At 43.6% G+C, this 10,785-nt stretch overlaps 1 non-coding gene across 1 annotated transcript; it reads right to left on the bottom strand.

Moving 5' to 3' along the window:
• Positions 1-10,293: 10,293 nt before the first annotated feature.
• Positions 10,294-10,443, bottom strand: LOC133041819 (small nucleolar RNA SNORA62/SNORA6 family). Its single transcript, XR_009689383.1, has one exon. It is a non-coding gene; the product is annotated as a small nucleolar RNA SNORA62/SNORA6 family (small nucleolar RNA).
• Positions 10,444-10,785: the final 342 nt, after the last annotated feature.

Below are 10,785 nucleotides of genomic sequence, written 5' to 3'. Positions count from 1 at the left end.
CACCCTCCTCCCCCCAGCAAAGAGCAGCTTGAAAATGAAGGCAGGAAAGAACAGTTATCTTCCCCCAAAGGGTTACTTGATGAAGGAGAACTTAGAAAAAAAAAAGTATTTAATTTTAAATATGCCCTTTTTGAACTAATAAAGTCATTAAGAAATTTACCCTTCCCTAGGTCTCAGCAAGCCTAAGTTTTGTTTTTTTTTTTTATAAAATTTTAAATTGGAGGATAATTTCTCTACAATATTGTGTTGGTTTCTGTCATATAAGAACATATGTCCCCTCCCTCTTGTATCTCCCTCCCACTCCTCTAGGTTTTCATAGAGCACTGTGTTGAGCTTCCTGTTTACAGCAGCTTCCCATGTGAAGGAGTACTTTTATAAGCCCAAAGTTTTAGAACTACGGTCAGTTTCTCCTCATTCCCCAAAAGAAAGAACTTTCTGATCTTTTTTTTTTTTTTTTTACACTCTCACCCTAAATAACTCTTTTTGTGCTAAAGCTTTCACATGTTGGGCTAAGAAGGACAGATTCCTTATAATTTTATTTGTTTGTTCTCTACCTTGCTTCAAAAATGATTTAGGCTGAGATGTCTCATGCTATCCAGCCCAAAGGAAAGGAGATTATGACCACCCAAATGGACAGAGGCTCAAAAGAAAGATATCAAAAAAAGGTTCACTGTTAAATATTATCTTTTCATTAAGTTATTTAGTTCACAGTTTCATCAGAACATTCTTTCATTTATTTAATAAATCCACCAATATCTATCGAGGACTTATGATGGGTAAGGGTCATATAATTTTAATCCAGACCCAATTCTTTCTGAGTTTCTAGTTAGACTGGAGAGGTGGTGTGTGCACAAATATTATGTTACTTGACAGAGGATAATAAATTCCATGTGTGAATGGCAGAGTCAGGAGAAAGCAAGCTGTCTTGCAGTTGAGCTAATCAAGAAAGTCTTCATGGAAGGGGAGGGTGGGGCTCAGGTTGGGTCATAGGTTAGGGAGGAATCTGATAGACAGGGTTGAGGGCAGGGCATTCCGGACAGGGGCTTACATTTACTGAACACTTACCTTTTGCCAAGAACTATGGTAACTACTTTATATGCATCCAACTCATTTAATTTTCACCAGGACCCAAAGAAGAATGATTATTTTCCCCAATGCAAATTGTAACAATAATTAAGCTTTGTTAGGCATTTAGTATGTGTCAGGCATTTTGGCTAAGTGGTTTACATGGATTAAGTCTTTTAATCATCAAAGCAGCTCTTTGAAGAGGGTACTGTTATTTTTATTATTCTCATTTTACAGATGAGGACGTCAAGGCACAGAGAGGTGTGTAACTTGCCCAAGTTTACCCAGCAAGTGAGGGGCAGAGCTGTAGTTCCAGGTCCCTCCTTCTCTTTTAATTCTGTCCTCCTATTTCCCATGGGAAAAGCCACAGAAGCAGGACGACCTAATGAAAATGTCTAAGAATTCACTATTGACATTTGTTGGGAAAGTGTTTGCAAAACTCACACAAATTGAGACATTTTAATAGTGACCAACCTAGGAAAACATTTAAATTTGATGTTTAACAACCCATGTTGAAACAGAGGTAAATGATCATTTTCAGCTCATGACTTCTTGTCTCTGCTGAGTTCTAGAGCTGTGGTGAGTAGTGGAAGCTCTGGGGGTGGGGGTGGAGGAAGTGGGGAGAAGAGGAAGGGTGCGAGTAGGGGAGATGTTCGAGCAGCATGTCTCTAGCAATGGCCCAAGTAATGTCTTTCCCCAGAGCACCAACCTCGTTCAGATTATTTGAGGAAGTCCTTTTGCTGAATGTGTTGATGCAGAAGGGGTGGAACTGGATGGTCAGAGGAGTGTGTCTGGCCATGTTACCTCCAGAATGGAGCTTACTGTAATGTCTACAGCCTCCTGGGTATGTGGTCACTCCTCAGATTTCAATCCTGTAAGAATGATCTTGATAGCTCATTTGTTCTAAGAGTTACTTGAGAGGTGAAGGATTCAAATAGCACCCTTAAAGGGTAAATGTTATTTTTAATTTTGTCTAACGGTCCTTACCTAGCATTCTATAGCTTTCAAAGTAGTTTCCCATGGGCTCTATCACTGGATTCCACAGACCTAGCAGAGGGAGCAGGGCAAGTGACAGATAAGGAAATGAGGCTGAGAAACTTAAGTCAGTGAACTAAGGACACAGGTCTCAGGATTGGGCCCGGCGCTCTGCCTCTGGTACAGACTCTTTCTGTGATGGTCACTATGCTCAGTGAGCTCCCCCCTCACTTCTGATGAGCAGGACCTGGGTGATCAAGATGGGGACAAGTAGGGAGTTTAAACTTGACAAAAGCTGAAATTCTGGGGGAGAAAAGTGGCCAGCCTCCGCCAGGTGGAGCAGGAGAAGGAGACTAGAACAACAGAAAGAATTCAGAACAGAGAGGTAGTAGCTTCATTTTTTTTTTTTTTTTTTTTTTAAGTGGGGAAACATCATATTCAAAGTCTTGGTGAGATAACCCTAAACAGAATCCCTCAATCCAAGATCTTAATCACCTTGGAGGAAAGGAATCTCAGTGGAAAAGGAAACTAGCATCCATGTGTTCATTGGACAAACCTTCTTACAGGCACTGCTTCTGGAGCCAGACACCGAGATGAAAGGTCTTATTCTTTTCAGAAGCCATGATGAGAGTGAGGGTGGGTAGAGAGACAAGGAGACAAGGGACAGCACAGGACAGGCTAGAGGAACTCTGTGAGGGAGCCAGGAGAGGACAGAGAGGGGCACCAGCTACTCCAGTGGACCGACCCTGTGCCAGAATTTTCTAGATGCCTTTATGTAGGATACTTCAGAGCAGCCTCACATCCTGTGATGTAGACATCACCACCCAATCTTTAGAAGAGAACATGAGGCTTACTGAGGCTGAGAAACTTGCTTCACGTGACATGATGATAAAGGGGAGAGGAAGATTCAAACACATGTTTGATTGACTCCAAAGCTTACGCTGTTGAAACGTCTACATTCTGAGTGAGCAAAGTGATGGTCATTTTAAACTATTCCACCTGTGAATAGTGTGACCTATTTTCTCCATGTCTGGGGAGAAAAGAAATGGCATAGGAGTGGGCTTTGGGTCAAAGGTGAGCAGATGCATGGCAGAATGGAAGTCTCCTTACATTCCTTCCATTGCATGGACGTTCTGACAGCTAACTAGTAAATTTTGCTGATCTTTGAGCCCAGATCTCTGAGTGGCAAGCCAAGAGTCCCAGAAAAGAGAACTCACTGCTGTGCTGAACTGTGCTATCTTTCTACCCCTGCTCAGCTTTTTAAATACTCCTTTACGGGGGTCTGTTGACCTGAGTATTTTAAGAAGAAAAATGTTCATTGGCTTGGTGACCTTCACAGACAAGACATGACCAGTTGTGTCCCCGTTGTTTTCCAGGAGGCCTGTGTTGGGCAGGCTGTGTTTCCTGGGCTTACCCTCCACCCAGCACCTGGAGGCCCATGGCTGGGGCGGCAGCGTGCAGAGAAACTGCTAACAGACACCTGGCCGCCTGAGCCTGGGCACTGTGGGGGTTAACTTCAAAACTGCTTCCCACCCTTGGATAATTATTTTGTCAGAAATGAAACCTCTGGTGTTCTCTGGCCTCATTTTGATACCTGCCATCCTTCCTTTCCCTCTTTGGAGTCCTATAGTAATGTCATTAAAGTCCCCGGAAAATGTCAGCTGAAACCAAGGTTTCTGTCGGTTATAACCTATGAAAAATGTATTGGATTTAATATGTTTGGTTTGGGAAATCAGTTTTTGTCCACTATAACCAATTGTCCATAATAACCATGTCTGTTGTAAGTGGCATGCACTGTAATAACCCTCATATAAAGGGTAAAATGAAAGACAAACCATTTCAGATGGTAGCTGGAGCCGTATCAATATAGATCACTGCCTACGTATATCAAATGATTGATGGCCATTTTTAAGGCTTTTTCAATTCAATGCCAGTGCTGTCTAACGGCAGTAAAGCACACAGTATTTGCTGATACCCTTCCTGATAAACCGGCTGGTTGCAAGTGAGAACAGCTTAAGGAGTGAAAAGGCTCTGGGAGCCATCTCTTTCAGATGATCCATTCTCAATGTCCTGGCGGGAGGACAGTCCTCACTGCAGGAGATGCAGTAGACTGGAAGTAGGCAGCAGATCGGCAGCAGGGCCTGTGCCCGGGTCCCGGAAAGGGGCCATCTCCCCAAAGCTGTCCTCACAGCTGGTAAGGAGGTAAGGAGAGGATGAGATGTGACTCTGAGGGAGAGGACCATTTTGGCTTCCTTTGCCTAAGGATGGCAAACACATATGTGTACTGTGCCGAGAATGTTATATTTGTTCATTCATTTAATCCTCAGATAAATCCAATGACGTCTGAACTCCCATTAGTCCCATTTTTACGGTTGGGGAAATGGAGGCACACAGAAGCTAAGTCCCTTGCCCAGGATTGCAGTTAGTGAGCGACTGAGCTCAGAATCAGACCAGGGCCTCTGGATCTGGAGCCTGAGCATTTTAGCCTCTAGGCTGTTCCATCTTTCAGGTCACAGAAGTGTATATGAGCTCCCTTTTAGGTCGAACGGTGGCTTAGGTGGTAAAGCATCTGCCTGCAATGCAGGAGACCTGGGTTCAATTCCTGGGTCAGGAAGATCCCCTGGAGAAGGAAATGGCAACCCACTCCAGTATTCTTGCCTGGAAAATTCCATGGACAGAGGAGCCTGGTGAGCTACAGTCCATGGGGTTGCAAAGAGTCGGACACAACTGAGCGACTTCACTTTCACCTTCACTAAGATAGCCAAACTCATAGAAGCAGAGAGTGGTATGGTGGTTATCAGGGGCTGGGGGGTAGGAGACACAAGGAGGTGATGATCTAAGAGTCTAGAGTTTCAGTTATGCAAGATAAATAAGTTCTGGAGACCTACTATACAGCGTAACACCCATAGCTCTCAATACTGCACTGTAGACTGAACTCATTGCTAAGAGGGTAGATTATATGGTAAATGTTCTTGCCACCCAAAGACAAAATACTAAGAACAATACAATGACGATGACTATATTACTACTACTGCTACCACTAATGGGTGCAGGAGAAAATTCAGGACATAATGGATTAATCTACGACTTGGATAATGGTGATGGTTTTACAGGTCTTCCCTTATCTCCAAACCCACTGAGTTGGTACACATTAAATGTGTACAAACGTTTACATGTCAGTCCTACTTTAATAGAGTGGTTATTTTTTTAAAGTGTGTGGATATTTAACTGTGATTTCTTGGAGTAAATGTTGAAATCTCAAGAGGCTGTTTGTTGCTGACATCCATGCCCACAAGGACCTGCTAATACCCTCATCTTGGCGGAGATGCCTTCACTTTTCTTCCAAGCCCTTCCTCAGCACCACGGTGCCAGCTGACAACCTCACTCTCCCCCCTTAACATGCACCAAATGTAACTGCTCAGACCAGGCACACATGTGCTCACACACACATGCCCCCCCCCCCCCACATCCTCTCACCCACATGCCCACAGGAACCTGCCCCTCTCCTGCACAATGTATTCACATTTACTGTAAACAATTATTTGCATAATTGCCTTTGAATGTAAGTCTCTCAGAACAGACCATACACTCCTGGAGGCAGAGATCATTTGTCTCATTCATGGCTGCCCCTCCATTATGGCTTGACAATGAGCTTGGCACACAGGAGGGCTCAAGAATTGTTAAAGAATAAGTAACATGAGTGAAATTCTGGAAACTTCTGAATTTCAATAATTCAGAAATTCAATTCAAAATTCTGAAATTCAGTACTGGAAGGAAAGAAGATATTTTATCTGTCCTTCCTGTCCTTTATCCAGAATGAGAAATGTGATAAATCCTTATCAAAAGGATTAGTTTCCTTAAAATATCCACGCCTTTGTTAAGGAAATGAAACTTCACAAATGCCAGAACTCACCAGAATAAAATAAGTGCAACTTCCAAAAGTATCTGAATTCCAGATACACTTGCACACACACACATGTTCATGTGCACCCAGTGTGTGCCCCGTTAAACCTACCATGCCCACACAGCTGCTTTCACGTCTTCTGTGAAGCTTCCTTCCTCCTGGGGAGCAGGCATCAAAGGGGTTATCCCCCTGTCTCCAAGGAATCCTCCTGACGTTCACTTGCTTTGGGAACACATGCGGACACTCACAATTTAGCACATGGGCCCTGTCTTTTCAGCTGTCTTTTAATCTTTGATAAATTGAACGAGCGTGGAGAACTTGCCAGTGACAACCAGCTCGGCTAAGACTGCAGGGATGAAAACCATGTCAGTGGAGTCCCTGAAAGTCCTCCAGTGTGCTTGAAGCATATAAAAAGAACTCTTGATCCCGGCTATCAAAGGGTGCAGAAAGATCAAGAAGAATCAAAGCTGATGGTGTGCCAGAAAACACCTGCAACAGAAGGTCATTACTTCCCCTCGTTAAAACAGCCTCAGTTCTGGGGCCTGATCTGAAGCTTAATTGAAATATTTCAAACAGTGGATTATAACGAAGATGAGGCATCCCCTGTCCATTTCATGACCTTTTCTAAGAAAGGCAGATTGGTAATAAGGCAAAAAAACCCTGAGCGATTGCCTGAAGACAGCCAAGCCTCTTAATGATATGAGCTGCAACACCTTTCTTGGCAAAGAGGACCTGCCCAGGGTGCAGAGCCAAGGAAGGCTCCACGAGAGGGCAAGAGGACATGGGCCTTGGCCTCCCAGCCACTCCCCTGGATCTGCTTCTCCATCACCATTTCTGTGACCTTTCCTTTTCTGAACAAGAACAGAAGGATACCAGATGCAGCACTACCTCTGGGATAATAATTGTCCGTTGTTCCAAACGTTATTCTTGCGGTGTAGAGGGTCTATCACCCCATCACGCTCCTTTCGTAATCTTTCTATCTAACTTGTGTCATCACACATGACCCTGTTGATAATGGAAGATGAGGAAGGTCCTCCAGGTCCGCAGAGGATGGGACAGTAGCAGGAGGGGACGCTGGCAGGAGATAACTCAACTCAGACGTTATCAATTTTTCTGTGTCCTGAAAAAAAAAAATCACAATGCTGCTGCCACTTATGCTTTTCACATGATAATAAATTGCAAGTCACACTTGCCCAGAGATTTAAATGCTGTCTGGCTCTCTTCCCCTTTTTCGGGTGTGATTATCTGCCCTGGCAATGAAGTCCACGTCTGAAGTCCTGTGATTATCTCAACCTCCAGCTGGCGCATTGTGAAAGTCACTGTTTTGGGGATATTGTTGCAGCTGTAGATAGGAAAGCTTTACAAAAGTTTCTAATCCTATATTCATTTCTGCTTTGGACTCACCTGTCCGAACCTGCTGCAGGGTTTCAGTTTCTTAGGTGATTGCTCAGATGCTTCTCTTTGGGAACCCTCTAAGACCTTGTTCTGCAAAGTCTGGTCCACAGCATCAGCGCGTGTTAGAAATGCAGAGTCTCAGGCGCCACCCTAGACCTGCTGATCAGATCTGCGGCTTAACCAGATCCCCAGGTGATTCAGATGCAGATAAAGGTTTGAGAAAGATCTTAGGAAGAACGCTTCCCAGGTGGCGCAGTGGTAAAGAATCTGTCTGCCAATGCAGAAGACACAAGAGACAGTTTTGATCCCCGGGTCCAGAATGATCCCTGAGAGAAGGAAATGGCAACCTGCTCCAGTATTCTTGCTTAGAAAATTCCATGGACAGAGAGGCTTGGTGGGCTACTGTCCATGGGGCTGCAAAGAGTCAGACACAACTAAGCATACGGAGACTTTGCTTTAGGAACGAGAAACTTTCTTGGTTGGGTGGGTTTGAGAAATCATGCTGAACATTCCTGGGCACAGAACACCTTTCTAAGAAGAGACTTAGTTAACCCAGTGCTGAGCGGGCCCAGAGGGATGCTCTGTTTCTCTCATACAGTTCTAATGAGAAAGGGTTAATAAGTTCTTCAACAGCTGGAGCTATTTTGCAATCAAGGACCAACATAAAAAGACAGCAGGCCAGGCACAAAGGCCAGCCTGCCAGAGCTGTTGGATTAGAGCTCCTGAGAGAGCCTCGGAGAAAGTACTAGTCGTGACTTCTGACTTTATGAAACTTTGTGTGGTGGCAAAATTTGTTTGAACTTCACTAAATCCTCCAAATAAAAGACTAGCTTCGACCATCTGGTTCTCTAGGATGAAATAATGTAATTCAGGACAGGCAATGATCAATAATTGTTTTAGGACAGTTAAGAATGGAAACTCTTAGTCCCACCTCCTCTGTTTCCTTCTTGAAAGTCTTTTTTCCACTAAACCTTTTGAGTGGAAAGTTGAACCAGGAAAGTTTTTTTTTATATCTTGCTTTGGGTGTTGATTCTATCTCATTTAATCCTAGTATAACTTTGCCTTGAGAATGCAAAATTTGCTCCCCCTGAACAAATATACAAACTACCTAGTTTCTTTTTTTTCTTTTTAACTTTGCTTTCATTATTGTCTACATTTATGTTGTCTTTAAATTGGTCCTTCATTCTTTTCTTCCTAACTTTCAGCCCCATGATATTTTGGGGTTCTCTTTGGGGTTCTCCCAAAACATTTCCCTATTTTTCTTTCCTATTAGCCTTCCAAACCAGATATACTGAAAAAGTATTTACTGAAATGTCCAAAAGAACTCTTCTATTGACATATATCCTAACGTCACTTTATATAAATTTGTAAACAAGAAACCCAGTTTTCAATCTGTAGCCCTTACTTCCCCAGACTCCAGAGTTTTGGGGTTATTTTCTCAGGTATGTCCTCTCTGGAGGTTTTCTATGACTATGAGTAAGAACTCATAAGTTGAGCTCTAAGTTCAGATTTCCTGGGTGATCTTGGGGGGAGTCCTGTCATCTTCCAAGTGCCTCATTTTTCTTACCTGAAAAGTGAGGCAAATGCCATCTCCTTATTTTCAGAGAATGAGAGGGGGGAAACAAAGTCTTGGAACTTGTTCTCTACAGAGACAAGTGCCCTGAACTTAACATGCTTCGTGTAGAATCCACACTACCCTTTGTGACCCATCTCGCCTATCTCATCAACTGGTCTCCTCACTGAACCAGGCGCCTGAATACCGCAGGCCCTTCCAGCCCTGTCTGTGAGTGCTCTTCCTTCTGTGGGATAAGCTTTCCCCCTTGCCTGCGCTACACCTCTTTCAACATTTCCTGTCAACATCCCCTTTTTTGAGCAGCCCTCCCTGATTTCCCTAGGTCAATTCACTCCCCTTTCCTTGGTAACCCCCACTGTTCACTATACATTTCTTCATCACTGAATCTATCACCTACACTGTATGTTTACCTACATGGTGCATTTTTTTCCCAAAGGTATTCTTCTGCCTTCTCAACTAAACATGAGCTTTTAGAGTCAAATATTGTGACTAATTCATGGCTGTGTTCATGGGACCTGGTTTGGCAGTTTGGCAAATGATTATGGAATAAATGAATGCATGGCCTTCTAGACCAGGCTGCATTTGTTTACTATAAAGAGAGTTTTGTATAGGACTCTCCGTGGCAAGCAACAGAAACAAACTTGAACCTCGTTATGCAAAAGGAGAGAATTTGTTATGAGTGTCAGGATGTCTCATGGAACCCAAGTACAGGAATGCAGCCAGACTCTAGGACAAGAATGGAACTAGATACTTTTTTTTTTTTTTTTTAAAAGAAACTATTTTCCAACAACTGAATTTCCATTTTAAGAGTTTGTGAAAAAACAGTTTAAGACCACTTAGCGATTTTTCCTACCCATTCAGTGGCCTGAGCAGTGCGAGCTGCAGACCAGTCTGCAGTGGCAGGCTGAGCACAACAGTCTGCAGCGAGGAATTACTGAACAGGTGCAGAAGACACCTGCAAGACTTCAGACCAGTCCACCACCTCAGGCTGAGCAACAGTGAACTCTGGAGCTGAAGTGGGACATTCACCCTGAAGTTCCTCCTTGGTCACAGCCTTCTCAGCTGGCTCCTGCCCTTCCTTTTCAGTCTGCTCAGGATCTCTGTAGAAGCAGAGATCAGGCATGACCTCCCCATGGGTGTTCACAGGAGATGGCGCCACACGTGTGCAGGGCTTCCCAAATGAGCATCCACCACATCAGACCCACTGAGTGAGCTCCCTTCTTAGGATCTTACAACTGGATACATCAAGTTAGTCTGAAAACAGAAAGACTGAGTAATGCCCGAGAAGAGTAAGAAATACTGGGGAAAAGCGGAAGAAAGCACAGGCTATTTTTTAAATGTCTTCATCTCTCCTTAAAGCTCTCATATGTTAAAATTATACTTTTATAGCAAGTATTACTCTCAAACTCCATTCTTTAGGCCAGAGACCCTTGAGGTGCTAGTGAAAAACTTGCTCCTCATTTAGCATACTACCTATACTTGTGAGTTCATCGGCCAGTGGTTTCAACTCTGAGCTCTAACAGTATGCAAATGGAGCTAGAAACTTAAAAAGATTGCTTTATTTCTCATTTCTGCTCCTATGTATTCATTTGCCACCTCCTTCTCCTCCTCTTCCTTCCTCTCTTTTTCTTTCCCTCTTTCTCTCTCCCTCTCCCCGAAACTCTCTATGGGTTTCTTGTTTTCTCAGATCACATGAAGAAACTATGTGTTATACATCTAGGCACCTATAGAGTCTAATAAATATTCTCCTGGTTTCAGCTCCAAATACCCAGTAAGAGAATCTGGTTGACCCATCTGGGGTCAAATGTGCACCTGTGGACTAGTCACCTATAGCCAAGAACAGCAGAAATTCCCAGAAAATAGGGCAAAAGTA

Source organism: Dama dama, chromosome 20, assembly GCF_033118175.1.
Source record: "Dama dama isolate Ldn47 chromosome 20, ASM3311817v1, whole genome shotgun sequence".
NCBI lineage: Eukaryota > Metazoa > Chordata > Mammalia > Artiodactyla > Cervidae > Dama > Dama dama.
The sequence above is the reverse complement of the archived record's forward strand: the minus strand, read 5'-3'. Positions and strand labels throughout refer to the sequence as shown.